Genomic DNA, 17,030 nt, shown 5'->3' with positions numbered 1-17,030 from the left:
TCTGACAGGAATCTCAAGGCTCTGAGAGAAGGCTTCTTAACCTGATCTGTGCTGTATTATTTTGGAGGGGAGATCATGGGTTGCCCATTTCTTATAGACAATTTGACATTGTAGACAATTAGGAAATATGATCAGACAAATGGACGATTGGAAAAACGTGTACAGCAGAAGGATAAAAAGAGAACATCTGGGCATGCCCTTCGTTAGCTATAAGTTAGCTGATAGCTTTGTCCAAGAGATGGATGATGGGGCTTCAATAAAGGGATGAGGCTTCCTCATTTTTGCCTTGAGGAGAGACTTGAAGAAAGGGAGCTGGTGGGTTTGCTGAAGAGCTGGGAATGTCTGCATGAAAAACGGCTGCCACAAGTGAAGGAAAAAAGTGTTTATTTAAACAATGGAGGTAGTGGGATGTGGAGAGGGACAAGAGTTAGAGGAGTGAGAAGGGAGAAGAAAAGGCAGAAGACATAAGAAAGATTTGCATTTTGAGGTCTTTCACAAACTCCCTGGCTTCTTACCTTTCTATGTTGTCTCAGGTCTAACACTAAATAACACCGCCCTTAGAAAGCTTCCTGCTCCCAGCCTGAGTGAGATGCCCTCATCGGGGCTCTTGGAGCTCCCGGTGTCCCCTCTTATTTCAAAGGACTGCAATGGCCTAAGTTGGTTTATCTGAGTGTCCAGTGGACTCTGAGCCTCGTGAACTCAGTGATGTGCCCGCTTTGCTCCCTGCTGTGGTCTAGGCATGGGGAACGATGCCTGGTGCATAGTTATTGTTCAAAAAGTACGTTGGATGAATACATTGCAGGGGGGAGGGTGCAGAGATCATAAGCAGAGAGGAGAGGCTGATTAGAGAGGAGCAGGTTCATGGGGATGGCCGGAGTCCACAGGTAGAGAACTGACACAGTCTGGGAACTTAGAGAAGCACCGCAGAAGGAATGGGTAGCAAAAGATGGAGCTTCAGCGGTGAGCAGGCGTGATCGCTAAAGGGCCCTTTAAACCATGTGAGAGAGATTAGAATTAATGTCGAGGGCAGTGTGGAGACACATGAACAGGAGAGTTGGGAAGCCATGTGATTAAATTTGCATGCTTAGGAAGAGGAATTTTGCTGCAGCCTGTAGAACAGATTCGAGAGGGGCCAGCATGGAGGCAGGGAACCCGTTTAGAGACTGCTGCAGAAATCGATGGGAGATATCATCGTGGGTTGAACCATAACAGTGCAGAAAGGATGGAAAAAGTGGTGGAATTTAAGAAATATTTCAAAAGTAGAATTGACAACCTTGATATTGATTTGGGAATAAAGAAGAAAGAGAAGTCAAGACTGGTATCTTTGTTTCAGGCTTGAGTAACTGGATGATCAGTGGTACCATTCGCTAGGGAAAAAAAAAGAGAGAAAGGAGTATTTGTTTGCATTTTTGTAAATTCAGTCCCAGGCAGGTTGAAGTCGATGTGTATGTGGAATATTCGAGAGGCGGCTAGATAAGCGCATCTTGAGAGCTCAGGTGATGAATGGGGCTGGAGAATCAGAGCTGGTGGTTGTGGACATAGAGGTGGTAAGGAAAGCCATGGAAATTGATGAGGTTGCTTACAGGAGGGCATAGAGGGAGGAGACAAGAAGACTCAGGACTCTGAAGAACAGACACACTTTTTGTTTTTTGTTTTTTTTGGTGGTACGCGGGCCTCTCACTGTTGTGGCCTCTCCCGTTGCAGAGCACAGGCTCCGGACGTGCAGGCTCAGTGGCTGTGGCTCATAGGCCCAGCTGCTCTGCGGCATGTGGGATCTTCCCGGACCCGGGCACGAACCCGCATCCCCTGCATCGGCAGGCAGACTCTTAACCACTGCGCCACTAGGGAAGCCCCAGACACACTTTTTAAAAGGCAGGAGAAAGGAGCCTAAAAAGAACAATATGATGAAGTAGCCTGTGAGATAAAAAAGGGTCACAGAAGCTGAGGGGAAGATTTATTTCTAGTAGAAGAAGTGGTCTAAATATCAAAGTCTACAAGGAATTAGGTTGACAACGGAGGCACATCTATCAAATGTAGCACCAGGGCAGAAATTGGCAACCTTGATGCAAACAGCTTCAGTAATAAGTTTGGGGGCAGAAGCCGTATTACACTGGGTTGAGAAGTGAACAGGAAGTAACAACTTGAATACAGCGAGTGTGGACAAATATTTCAAGAAGTTTGACAGTAAAGGGGCAAGTATGCTTACAGTTTTCAAGGCCCTTAATCATTCAACCTTTATAGGAAGAAATAATGGGCAACAGTGGCCTAAGGAAGAGCAAAGAGCAAAACAGATCCCCCAGAGCAAAAGAGATCACTCCAAAACCTTGAGGTGGTGGTCCCCCAGACAGAAAGTGGGGGAAAGTGAGTTTGCTGGGAAAGTTCCATTTTATTTTATTTTTTTTTAAATTTATTTATTTATTTTTGGCTGCGTTGGGTCTTCGTTGCTGCACGCGGGCTTTCCTTTCTCTAGTTGCCGCGAGCAGGGATTACTCTTTGTTGCGGTGCGCGGGCTTCTCACTGCGGTGGCTTCTCTTGTTGTGGAGCACGGGCTCTAGGCGCGGGGGTTTCAGTAGTTGTGGCTCGTGCGCTCTAGAGCACGGGTTCAGTAGTTGTGGTGCACAGGCTTAGTTGCTCTGCGGGATGTGGGATCTTCCCGGACGAGGCCTGAAACCCGTGTCCCCTGCATTGGCAGGCAGATTCTTAACCACTGCGCCACCAGGGAAGTCCCGGGAAAGTTCTATTTTAAACTCTGGTGTGTTGGATGGTGTTTTGCCATGGAAGATACACAACGGCAATGGGAAAGAGAAGAGTGGAACTGACAGAGGTGCCCTATCTGAGATGGACACTTACAGAGTTCTCTGCAGTAGTGGCAGCCGAGACAGCCCACAGGAGTAAGACTCCCAGGGAAAGAATGTGAATGAGAGGGACAAAAGATGGAGGACAGTCACGACAGCCGTCCATTGATATTTGTCACCTAGGAACTAGATATTTTTCCTGACTGGACAACTGGATAAGGAAAGTCAAGTCATCATTTCTATGCAGACTTTTTAACCTTTACTGAATTATCTTATGTATAAGGGAAATCTAAACTGCTTATTTCAAGACAAGTTAACCCTCCCCCACCTCCACCCCCAGACTATAATTGTGCAATACTCTTGACTTTACAACTTGAAGTGTATTCAGCAAAATGGATTCAGATGCTTTCAGCATTTTCTGTAATATGTAATTTCTATGAACAATATATTTCTCACCATCAACTACTATTTTCTATAATGAGTAAATTGATGAGAAATGCAAATATGAAGTTCACCCCAGCCTCTCTCAGGATGAATGCTGAAAGGTGTCATGTGTTTGGGCAACAGCCAGGGTGTGAGTGATGAGGTTAAAGGACGTGGTGAAGTGCTGTGTTAAGAAGCCGAAGCTAAAAATGGGGGTGGAAATCAGATCCCTGCAGGTCTTTAATATTCTGCTAAGTAATTTTAGCTTCATTATGTAGACAATGGAAAGGCATTGAGTTATTGTGAGTAGAGGAGTGAGAGGCTTAGATCTGAGTTTTAAGAAGGTAATGGTGGTAATTAGTAGGCTCCTAGAAATATTTGTTAACTGAATGGAGAAAATGATGACTGAAGACTAGGGGATCAGCTAAAACGTGCTGTTACTATTCGGGAGATAATGGGAGATACGGTGGAAGGTCTCCCATTAAATGAAGTCAGGGACTGAATTTGATCAGTCATTTGCTTTAACAAGTAGGGAATTAAGAAAAGATATATACACTTTCCTCAGAGATTATATTTTTAACCTAAGACATATATGAGTACACTCATCCAGCAATTGTATAATAGAGTGCCAAGGCCCTTCCTCTGAGTATAAGTTTGCTAATTGGAATTGTATCATTTTTCTTACGTGAGTCACACTCATGTTTCCATTTCTCTAAATTGCAGCAAAGAGCAGAGTGCAGAATCTTAAAGACATGTTTACAAACTTTTCCCAATCATGTTTGGTTCACCTTTCTCATACTTATTTGAATTATAATATTTTCAGCCACTCAGTCTCACCAAGTCTTCCCAAAGAATTACAACTTAGTTTGCATAGGAACAGCTCTCTTTCACACTCAGGTTTCATTGGTTTACATAGTATTTAATTAAATGCTGTAACATATTGAAAAGTACAACTGCATTGACTGGCTTGTGAACAAGATACAACTGTTTCTTGGTAAACATACAACTAAATTGATGGGAGCAGGAAAGTTTAGTGCAGCAGACAATCTCCTACTAGTCTCCAGTGATGAGTGTGAAAGAGGATCGGAAAGGGCTGTTAATGAGGGGATTTGGCTAATTGGGGATCTGCTAACAGAGCTTCCACTGTGATGATGTGAGCTCGAGCAACAGCAGTGGAAAAAGACAGGACAGGACAAACTGAAAAGACACCAAGACACCAGCTTTGGAAATAAACAGGCTAGAGTTCAAACTGTGACTTTATCACTTAGCTGTGAGCCCCAAAGTTTCTTTTTTCTTACATATGAAACAAGAATAATGCAGTGCAGTGAAAGATTGATTGGGAAAACGCAGCTAATGTACTTAGCAATGTGTCTGACACAAGTAAGGAATCAGTATGATATTATCAGCAGAATTTTATGTTGAATTGAGGAAAGTGAAGCCTCAGAGATGATTCCCTATGGTCTACCTTGCCTGAATAAAAGATAATAGGATTAAAAATGTAATACCACTAACTGAAACAGGAAAACCAAGAGAAGAAATAAGAGAATGGAACATGTTTTCAGGCTGAGGGGAGGGAGCAGTAGCAAGAGAAATTTTTTTAAAAAATTAGAAATCAAGAGTGGCTATCTCTGTTGTATGAAATTGTAGGTGGTTTTTGCATTCATCTTTGTTCCTTTCTGTATCTTCCAAATTTTCTACTTTGAGTGTATAAATACTGGACTCAGAGAAAAACACTATTTCCTTCAACATGAGATACGAGATTGGGGATAGTCTAAGAGACAATGTTCCAGAAAAAGTGGAATGGGGTGGTATGGGAACACAGGTGGAGAAAAAAAGCTTAGGAAGGGGACAGGGACATTTCTCCCACTGAGGAAAGAAAGAAAAGAGAACAAATGAAGGTTTAGAGAAGTTTTAAAGTGGACGTAAGAAAATTTGAGGAAAATCACATCATTTGGCCTCTACATTTTTTTTTTTTTTTTTTGCAGTACGCAGGCCTGTCACCGCTGCGGCCCCTCCCACTGCGGAGCACAGGCCCCGGACGCGCAGGCCCAGCGGCCATGGCTCATGGGCCCAGCCGCTCAGCGGCATGCGGGATCCTCCCGGACCGGGGCACGAACCCGTGTCCCCTGCATCGGCAGGTGGACTCTCAACCACTGCACCACCAGGGAAGCCCTGGCCTCTACATTTTTAAGTAAATTAAGAGGCAAGGTAGTTTGCTAAAACTGAGGAGGGAAGATAGAACTGGAAATATGGAAAGAGTAAAAATGGTTTTAAAACTTCATATGAGGAACAAAAAAAGATTTAATTTGAAATTAACACAAATCTTTCCAAAAAGCCAGGAGGCCCAGCTGAGGGTGAATAATACGCGTGAGTTGTGGAGCCAGAGGCCCAATTATCTCCGTTGCCACAGTTGACTGTGTGCGAACGGCGGCGGCAGTTCGAACTGGCCAGGCAGGTGTGGGAGAGTCACGGGTGCGGAAACCTGGGGGAACCCTCACTCCACCAAGCCTGTTCTTCTTCCTCATCTCTTGCAGGCAACTACCACTGTGCCCTCTGTTGCTTTTCACAGAAACCTTCGACTCATGCTAGATTCCTCTCTCTCTTTTATGAACCCCCATCTAAACAGTGCCCAAGTCCTGCCCACTTTTCCTCCTAACACTTCTCCACCTTCACTGTCACCACAGTTGCCACTGTCATCCTCTTGCCCTAACTATTGCCTTGGCCTCTAACTGCTCTCCCACATCTGCTCCTGCCTCGCTCAGTTCCATTCTTTGCATTGTCTTTGTCTTTAAAAAAACACATCAGGTATTGTTTCACCCTTTTAAGACCCTTAAAAGGCTTCTGATTTCTCTTAGAATAAGGAGCAAAGTTCTCAATACAGCTCACCAGGTCATTATGATCTGGTCCCTGTGACATCCCAGACTCACCTGGCAGAGACCCTCCTCTAGCTCTCTATTCTCTGGGCACATGGACCTTCTCTTTGCTCCTCAAAAACATGGAGACAATAAAGTGACCAACAGAGACAGAGATGGGGGCGGGCTCTCGTATAATCAGATGCTATGGATTTCATAAGGAAGAGAAAAATAAAGAAAATTAAATTACATTTTAAAATACCAAACGAAGACCGAGCACTGACCCAAAGGGTTTGAATAATTTAAACTAGTAAGAAAAACGGTGATGTTTACGTATTGATTGGCTTTCCCTTACACCCTCCACCCTGGCTACCCAGTGCTTAGGGACTTGTGGGGAAGTTCAGATCTGTTTTAGGGAATAAAACCCAGATGCTTCACAGACACCAGACCCTCCAAGACAATTGTCTCTGAGCACTTTCCTTGGACGTCCCAAAGGCATCTCAACACCAGCAACTCCCTCCTCCCCATCTACCCCCATCCATCTCCATAAGCCAACCAGGACAGCCAAGCAGAGCTGTCCTGGTTCCTCCCACACCTGAGCCTACAGACATGGCCCTGCAGTCCTCTCTCAGCCAGGCTCTCAGCTTGTCTGGATTTGGCATCTGTCCCCAGCCTAATTCCCTGTTCCAGTCCCCCCTCCCATCCATCCTCCTCTCAGATACTGGGCTGGTCCTTCTAAAATATCAACTTGCTCCCATCACTCTCAGGATGAAAAAGAAAAAAGAAGAGGAAGTAGTAGAATGTAAGAAAAAAAATATGCTGACATTGACCCCAAGGAGTAGGGAAGGAAAAAGGAATGACCTCCGTTTGAAAGTATTGTGATTCAAGCGGGCTTATCAGCAAAAAGCCAAATTTTAGTTGGTTGTACTCTTAGATTTTCATTCATTTAATCAGATAATATCATAAGTTCAATACTTCTCTAAATATCTGTGAAATGTCTGAGGCATTGAAGACGATGCATACTAGTTAGTACAAAAGGGCAGACTCTTTCTGAAATGAGCCACAAATTTCTGCAAAGCTCAAGTTATCTTCCACACAAAAATGTCAGAAAAAATTCTCAGGCCTTTTGTTTCATGAGAGTAGTATAACACTTAGGATGGTCACTGAAGAAAACAATCCCTTGGAAACTGGTTGAAACACATTTCCCCACTCGGTGGGCGACTCAACCCTTGTTCAGCAGGGCCACAGGGACAAGTTATTGCTGCCTCAAGACCACATTATACAAACTGGGTGATCAAAGTTCTCTTTTCTAGTGGGCAGAGGGCTTAAAAAACCATCTCTCTCAAACAGCACGTTTGTTTAGCAAAGAGCCTTAGGTGCAGGGACCATGGGAAGGGAGCCTCTTTCTGACTTCTTTATGTAAATGCCAAAACACTTTCCAAATGTTATGAACTTGAACTGCTGTTTTTTGACAAGTGAACAGTGGTTTTCAGGCAGCTCCTCAAATTACAGTCCCAGACCTGGTAAATAAAGGCATTCAGGAGTTGTCTAGAATCTCAGGCTGCACATATCATTTGTCTAAGTAGATGATTGATATCCCAGCCTGAGCCTAAACTGGGTTCAGACATCCTGGATGTGTACAAAGGGATATCCCAAAGCGTCTTTTGGAGAACTCAGAACTGTCTTGTTTTTCAAATAAAAAAATTTAAATTGAAGTATAGTTGACATACAACATTATATTAGTTTCAAGTGCACAACGGAGTGATTTGACATTTATATACATTACAAATTGATCACAACAGTGTAAGTCCAGTAACTATCTTTCACCTTACAAAGTTATTACAGTATTATTGACTATATTCCCTATGCTTTACCTTATATCCCCATGACTTATTTATTTTATGACTGGAAGTTTGTACCTCTTAATCCTCCCCATGTATTTTGCCCAACCCCCATTCCCCTCCCCTCTGGTGATCACCAGTTTGTTCTCTGTATCTATGAGTCTGTTTCTACTTTGTTTTGTTTGTTTGCTTTGTTTCTTAGATTCTACATATAAGTGAAATCGTATGGTACTTATCTTTCTCTGACTTATTTCACTTAGCATAATACCGTCCAGGTCCACTCACGTTATCACGTTATCGCAAATGGCAAGATTTCATTCTTTTTATGGCTGAGTACTATTGCATTTTATAAATACATATTTTTCTTTATCCATTCATCCATCGATGAATACTTAGGTTGCTTCCATACCTTGGCTATTGTAAATAATGCTGCAGTGGACATAGGGGTGCATATCTTTTCAAATTAGTATTTTCATTTTCTTTGGATAAATATCCAGTAGTAGAATTGCTGGATCATAGGGAAGTTCTATTTTTAATTTTTTGAGGATCCTCTATACTGTTTCCAGAAACATATCTGCAGTTAGAATATAGGAATGATTCTCAGTACAGTTTGGTAGCTGTCTTCTGCTCAGCGTCATAAATCATAACTGGATGAAGGAGGTGAAGGAGGGCGTTGGAGAGGGAGAGAGAGGAGTTGGAAGCTTGATTTGGCTTTTAAGACACCACGACCCAGAGGGTAGTGGGGACATCCCCTCTCCCCTCACTCCAGACCTTCATGCAGCTTTAGCACCACAAGAGGACTTTAATGACATCACCCAGTGTGAGATGGACGACTGGGAGCCATCCGGAGCCACATGTGGCCAGAGGGGACTTGTCGGGAACTTCACAGTAGACTGTGAGCCATACTTGTTGTAGAGGGTCATTCTGCAGGGAGAGTAAAGTCTAAGATAATTCATAAATTTCTGGCCTGGGGACTTCCCTGGCGGTCCAGTGGGTAGGACTCCAGGCTCTCACTGCCAAGGGCCCGGGTTCAATCCCTGGTCGGGGAACAAAGATCCCACAAGCCACACGGCGCAGCCAAAAAAGAAGAAAGAGAGAGAGGCTTTGAGCATAACTTTCTGGCCTGGCCAACTGATAAGTGTTGGGTGGTGGTGCCACTTCCTGAAATAGAGAACAAAAGAGAAGCAGATGATGGCCAGTTCAGTTTGGGAGATGTCAAGTTTGAGATGACTGAAATCTCCCAGGGAAGGTGTCAATAAGGCAGTTCAGAGCTTTAGAGAAAGTCTTGGGTAGAGCTATAAATTTAGTGCCATGGGTTTAGAGATGTCATTTGAAGTAATGGCTATTGAGGAGATGGTCCAGAGAAAGTACATGAGGAGAGCCCAAAAGACAGCAAAACCCTAACATTATCCATATTAAAAAGAGTAGCAAAAAGTGCGCTTAACAGAATAATAATTGAATAACAGGGTAAGCCCAGGGGTGTAGGAAGGAGATCTGGGAAAGTTGCTATCCAAAGAAATCCCACTTATAACTTAATCTACAGAGTCGTTTTTGGAAAATGATACCACTTCTTTGTTTCTAGATCTTCCCTTTCAGAGAAACTGACCATAGAGTATTAAATCTGAAATTGGACTTTCAAGTAAAAGAAATAATTGTTAGGACTGCTTTAAAGATATAAATCAGTGAGTAGTTAAGCCAGGAAATAATAAACAGTCATTAGCGGAAGCATAGCAATGTAAGTCCTAGAAACTTTTATTTCTTTTTAAAAATTGATTGTCCAGTAAGACACCAATAGCATAGAGACCCACATTAATTGGTGCTTATAAAGTGATTAATCTCTTTATTTCCCCTCCAGTCATTTGAAATGTTCTATAAGATGCCCTACTGAAAAAAGGTAATATTTTAACAGGGACTTTACAAGGGCTTTCATTTTGCAAAGTTTTAGAGTGTGGTGGCACTCTTCTTGGCATCATAATTCAACACCAGCCTACTTCAAATCAGATGTTTATATGTAGGTTCAGAAGATATGCAGGACCATGAACTCTTTCATTTTTTAACTGGAAAATAAACAGACCACTACCTTCTTTGTAAAAGAGGTCCTACGTGATAAATAATAAGGAGGACAGCTTTGCCAAGTCTCTCCCCCTTTTTTTACCATCTTTTCTAGAGAGTTTGTAGGTGACCAGTTGCAATGCATTTTGTAGTGAGAAGTTGTATTATTTCAAATATCCTCTGTAATCCTTTACAATAATTAAATGCTTATTCCTGCCATAGGTAAATAAGTCTATTCCACAGATTTCTGCCTGTAATCTAGAAGCTTATAGTGAGTGTCTTTTTTTGCTTCTGAAATTCTATACAGCTGACACGTGTGCCATATTTAAACTCAGATTCTGCTATCTCTCCTCCTACTCCTGGTGAAATCATTATGCCCTCAGTTGATATTTCTCATTTTCCCTTTAATAAAACCACAGTGAATCTTTTTGTATGCCTCCTATATAACAAAACCCTCAAGAATCAAATAGGTTCAAATTTGTCATGATTTCAACATGGTGAACTTCATTTACAGTTGTTCTGGACATAACACACCTGGCTGGAATATACTTAGTCTGGATTCTACATTCATTTTAAATTCAATTTTAAATTGACAGAGGAATGGATAAAGATGTGGTACATGTATACAATGGAGTATCACTGAGCCATTAAAAAGAATGAAAAAATACCATTTGCAACAACATGGATAGACCTGGAGATGATCATACTAAGTGAAGTAAGTCAGACAGGGAAAGACAAATATCATATGATATCACCTATATGCTGAATCTTAAAAAAAATGATACAAATGAACTAATTTGCAAAACAGACTCACAGACTCACAGACTTAGAGAATGAACATTTCTTCTTTCTTTAAGAATAAAGCAACCACTTACATTTGCCCTGATGTGAGATGACTTGGAGCTCCTGCCCAAGTCCCACATTCTCCAAGCCTTTCTCTATGAGAAATCCTACCCAGAGCAAGCATCTGTTCTCCAGAAGAACTTAAAAGGGATGTTGAAGAGGGTAACGCATGCAAACACAGTATTAATGGGTGTTCCACATACATTTCTCACAAATTGAGTGGGTTGAAGACTACCGTGACTTCAAAGTTGGTTTCTCTGCTTAATTCCCAGAAGTTCCAAGTCATCCGTAATTGAATGAGCAGTCGCTGCACCTGACAATTAGTTGACCCTATTTCCTCTTTTCTTGTCTGCCACTGGCTGGTTCTAATGATCTTCCCATCTATAGGTTCAATCTTGCCCTTCTCAGGCAGGAAGTATTTAAAAAGCCTGGGGCCCTTGATCTCTTCACAGTCATGAGAAGTTTGATATTAAATGTCTTGAAGGGATAGGTATAGCGGATTCACTTTGTTATAAAGCAGAAACTGGATTAGGAGCCAAGATGGCGGAGTAGAAGGACTTGCTCTCTCTCTCTCTTGCGAGAACACCAGAATCACAACTAGCTGCTGGACAATCATTGACAGGAAGACACTGGAACCCACCAAAAAAGATACCCCAATTCCAAAGATGAAGGAGAAGCCACAATGAGATGGAAGGAGGGGCGAAATCGCAGTAAAATCAAATCCCATAACTGCTGGGTTGGTGACTCACAGAAGGGAGAACACTTATACCACAGAAGTCCACGCACTGGAGTGAAGGTTCTGAGACCCACATCAGGCTTCCCAACCTGGGGGTCAGGCAACGGAAGGAGGAAGTCCTAGAGAATCAGACTTTGAAGGCTACTGAGATTTGATTGCAGGACTTCGACAGAACTGGGGGAAACAGACCACTCTTGGAGGGCACACACAAAGTAGTGTGCACATCAGGACCCAGGGGAAGGAGCAGTGACCCCAGGGGAGACTGAACCAGACCTACCTGCTAGTTGGAGGGTCTCCTGCAGACGCGGGGGGTTGCTGTGGCTCACCATGGGGGCAAGGACACTGGCAGCAGAAGTTCTGGGAAGTACTCCTTGGCGTGAGCCCTCCAAGAATCCACAATTAGCCCCACCAAAGAGCCCAGGTAGTTTCCAGTGTTGGGTTGCCTCAGGCGAAACAACCAACAGGGAGGGAACCAAGCCCCACCCATCAACAGTCAAGTGGATTAAAGATTTAATGAGGTCGGCCCACCAGAGCAACAGTCAGCTCTACCTACCACCACTCCCTTCCACCAGGAAACTTGCATAGGCCCCTTAGATAGCCTCATCCACCAGAGGGCAAACAGCAGAAGCAAGAAGAACTACAATCCTGCAGCCTGTGGAACAAAACCCACATTCACAGAAAGATAGACAAGATGAAAAGGCAGAGGGCTATGTACCAGATGAAGGAACAAGATAAAACCCCAGAAAAACATCTAAATGAAGTGCAGATAGGCAACCATCCAGAAAAAGAATTCAGAATAATGATAGTGAAGATGATCCAGGACCTCGGAAAAAGAATGGAGAAAAGATTGAGAAGATGCAAGAAATGTTTAACATAAAGACCTAGAAGAATTAAAGAACAAACAAACAGAGATGAACAATACAATAACTGAAATGAAAACTACACTAGAAGGAATCAATAGCAGAATAACTGAGGCAGAAGAACGGATAAGTGACCTGGAAGACAGAATGTTGGAATTCACTGCTGCAGAACAGAGTAAAGAAAAAAGAATGAAAAGAAATGAAGACAGTCTAAGAGACCTCTGGGACAACATTAAACGCAACAACATTCGCATTATACAGGTCCCAGAAGGAGAAGAGAGAGAGAAAGGACCCGAGAAAATATGTGAAGAGATTATAGTCAAAAACTTCCCTAACATGGGAAAGGAAGTAGCCACCCAAGTCCAGGAAGTGCAGAGAGTCCCATACAGGATAAACCTAAGGAGAAACACACCAAGACACATAGTAATCAAATTGGCAAAAACTAAAGACAAAGAAAAATTACTGAAAGCAGCAAGGGAAAAACAACAAATAACATACAAGGGAACTCCAATAACGTTAACAGCTGATTTCTCAGCAGAAACTCTACAAGCCAGAAGGGAATGGCATGATATACTTAAAGTGATGAAAGGGAAGAACTTATAACCAAGATTACTCTACCCAGAAAGGATCTCATTCAGATTCAATGGAGAAATCAAAAGCTTTACAGACAAGCAAAAGCTAAGAGAATTCAGCACCACCAAACCAGCTCTACAACAAATGCTAAAGGAACTTCTCTAAGTGGGAAACACAAGAAAAGGAAAGGACCTACAAAAAGAAACCGAAAACAATTAAGAAAATGATAATAGGAACATACATATCAATAATTACCTTAAACATCAATGGATGAAATGATCCAACCAAAAGACACAGGCTTGCTGAATGAATACAAAAACAAGACCCACCTAGATGCTGTCTACAAGAGACCCACTTCAGATCTAGGGACACATACAGACTGAAAGTGAGGGGATGGAAAAAGTATTCCATGAAAATGGAAATCAAAAGAAAACTGGAGTAGCAATACTCATAACAGATAAAATAGACTTTAAAATAAAGAATGTTACAAGAGACAAGGAAGGACAGTCCACAATGATCAAGGGATCAATCCAAGAAGAAGATATAACAATATAAATATATATGCATCCAATATAGGAGCACCTCAATATATAAGGCAACTGCTAACACCTATAAAAGAGGAAATCGACAGTAACACAATAATAGTGGAGGACTTTAAAACCTCACTTACACCAATGGATCATCCAAAATGAAATAAATAAGAAAACACAAGCTTTAAATGACACAATAGACCAGATAGATTTAGTTGATATTTATCGGACATTCCATCCAAAAACAGCAGATGACACTTTCTTCTCAAGTAAGCATGGAACTTTCTCCAGGATAGATCACATCTTGGGTCACAAATCAAGCCTCAGTAAATTTAAGAAAATTGAAATTATATCAAGCAACTTTTCTGACCACAACGCTATGAGATTAGAAATGAATTACAGGGGAAAAACAGTAAAAAACACAAACACATGTAGGCTAAGCAATACATTAATAAATAACCAAGAGATCACTGAAGAAATCAAAAGGAAATCAAAAAATACCTAGAGACAAATGACAGTGAACACACGATAATCCAAAACCTATGGGATACAGCAAAAGCAGTTCTAAGAGGGAAGTTTATAGCAATACAATCCTACCTCAAGAAACAAGAAACATCTCAAATAAACAATCTAAACTTACACCTAAAGGAACTACAGAAAGAAGAACAAACAAAACATAAAGTTAGTAGAAGGAAAGAAATCATAAAGGTCAGAGCAGAAATAAGTGAAATAGAAACAAAGAAAACAATAGCAAAGATCAATAAAACTAAAAGCTGGTTCTTGGAGAAGATAAACAAAGTTAATAAAACTTTAGCCAGACTCATGAAGAAACAGAGGAAGAGGACTCAAACCAATAAAATTAGAAATGAAAAAGAAGTTACAACAGACACCGCAGAAATATAAAGCATCCTAAGAGACTACTACAAGCAACTCTATGCCAATAAAATGGACAACCTGGAAGAAATGGTCAAATTCTTAGAAAGGTATACCCTTCCAAGATTGAACCAGGAAGAAATAGAAAATATGAACAGAACAATCACAAGTAATGAAATTGAAACTGTGATTAAAAATCTTCCAACAAGGGCTTCCCTGGTGGCGCAGTGGTTGAGAGTCCACCTGCCAATGCAGGGGACGCGGGTTCGTGCCCTGGTCCGGGAGGATCCCACATGCCGCGGAGCGGCTAGGTCCATGGGCCATGGCTGCTGAGCCTGCGCATCCGGAGCCTGTGCTCCGCAATGGGAGAGGCCACAGCAGTGAGAGGCCCGCGTACCACAAAAAAAAAAAAAAAAAAAAAAAAAAAATATTCCAACAAACCGAAGTCCAGGACCAGATGGCTTCACAGGTGAATTCTATCAAACATTTAGAGAAGAGCTAACACCTATCCTTCTTAAACTCTTCCAAAAAATGGCAGAGGAAGGAACACTCCCAAACTCATTCTATAAGGCCACCATCACCCTGATACCATAACCAGACAAAGACAGTATAAAAAAAGAAAATTACAGAGCAATATCACTGATGAATATAGACGCAAAAATCCACAACAAGATCCTAGCAAACAGAATCCAACAACACATTAAAAGGATCATGCACCATGATCAAGTGGGATTTATCCCAGGGATGCAGGATTCTTCAATATACGTTAATCAATCAATGTGATAAACCATATTAACAAATTGAAGAATAAAAACCATATGATCATCTCAATAGATGCAGGAAAAGCTTTTGACAAAATTCAACACCTTTTATGATAAAAGCTCTCCAGAAAGTGGACATAGAGGGAACCTACCTCAACATAATAAAGGTCATATATGACAAACCCACAGCAAACATCATTCTCAACGGTGAAAAACTGAAACCATTTCCTCTAAGATCAGGAACAAGTCAAGGATGTGCACTCTCACCACTATTATTCAACATAGTTTTGGAAGTCCTAGCCACGGCAATCAGAGAAGAAAAAGAAAGAAAAGTAGTACAAATTGGAAAGGAAGAAGTAAAACTGTCACTGTTTGCAGATGACATGATACTATACATGGAGAATCCTAAAGATGCCACCAGAAAACTATTAGAGCTAATCAATGAATTTGGTAAAGTTTCAGGATACAAAATTAATGCACAGAAATCTCTTGCATTCCTATTCACTAACAATGAAAAATCTGAAAGAGAAATTAAGGAATCACTCCCATTAACCATTGCAACAAGAAGAGTAAAATACCTAGGAATACACCTACCTAGGGAGACAAACTACCTGTATGCAGAAAACTATAAGACACTGATGAAAGAAATTAAAGATGATACCAACAGATGGAGAGATATACCATGTTCTTGGATTGGAAGAATCAATATTGTGAAAATGACTCTACTACCCAAAGCAATCTACAGATTCAGTGCAATCCCTATCAAATTACCAATGGTGTTTTTTAAGGAACTAAAACAAAAAATCTTAAAATTTGTATGGAGACACAAAATACCCCGAATAGCCAAAGCAGTCTTGAGGGAAAAAACGGAGCTGGAGGAATCAAACACCCTGACTTCAGACTATACCACATAGCTACAGTAATCAAGACAATATGGTACTGGCTCAAAAACAGAAACATAGATCAATGGAATGAGATAGAAAGTCCAGAGATAAACCCATGCACCTATGGTTAACTAATCTATGACATAGGAGGCAAGGATATACAATGGAGAAAAGATGGTCTCTTCAATAAGTGGTGCTGGGAAAACTGGACAGCTACATGTAAAAGAATGAAATTAGAACACTGCCTAACACCATACACAAAAATAAACTCAAAACGGATTCAAGACCTTAATGTAAGACCAGACATTATAAAACTCTTAGAAGAAAACATAGGAAGAACACTCTTTGACATAAATCACAGCAAGATCTTTTTTGATCCACCTCCTAGAGTAATGGAAATAAAAACCAAAATAAACAAATGGGACCTAATGAAACTTCAAAGTTTTTGCACAGCAAAGGAAACCATAAACAAGGGGAAAAGACAACACTCAGAATTGTAGAAAATATTTGCAAATGAATCAATGGACAAAGGATTAATCTCCAAAATATATAAACAGCTCATGCAGCTCAATATTAGAAAAACAAACAACCCAGTCCATAAATGGGCAGAAGACCTAAATAGACATTTCTCCAAAGAAGACATACAGATGGCCAAGAAGCACATGAAAAGCTGCTCTACATCACTAATTATTAGAGAAATGCAAATCAAAAATCCAATGAGGTATCACGGCACCCCTATTAGAATGGGCATCATCAGAAAATCTATAAACAACAAATGCTGGAGAAGGTGTGGAGAAAAGGGAGCCCTCTTGCACTGTTAGTGGGAATGTATATTGATACAACCACTATGGAGAACAGTATGGAGGTTCCTTAAAGAACTAAAAATAGAATTACCATATGATCCAGCAATCACACCACTGGGCATATACCCAGAGAAAACCATAATTCAAAAAGACACATGCACCCCAATATTCATTGCAGCACTATTTACAATAGCCAGGTCATGG

General features: G+C 41.3%; 1 protein-coding gene across 3 annotated transcripts in view; it reads right to left on the bottom strand.

Moving 5' to 3' along the window:
- Positions 1–17,030, bottom strand: part of LMNTD1 (lamin tail domain containing 1) — a 434,715-nt gene that overhangs the window by 144,844 nt on the left and 272,841 nt on the right. The gene's annotated exons all lie outside the window — the stretch shown is intronic.

This window comes from Tursiops truncatus, chromosome 11, assembly GCF_011762595.2.
Source record: "Tursiops truncatus isolate mTurTru1 chromosome 11, mTurTru1.mat.Y, whole genome shotgun sequence".
Taxonomy (NCBI): Eukaryota; Metazoa; Chordata; class Mammalia; order Artiodactyla; family Delphinidae; genus Tursiops; species Tursiops truncatus.
This window is presented reverse-complemented; position numbering and strand designations above follow the sequence as displayed.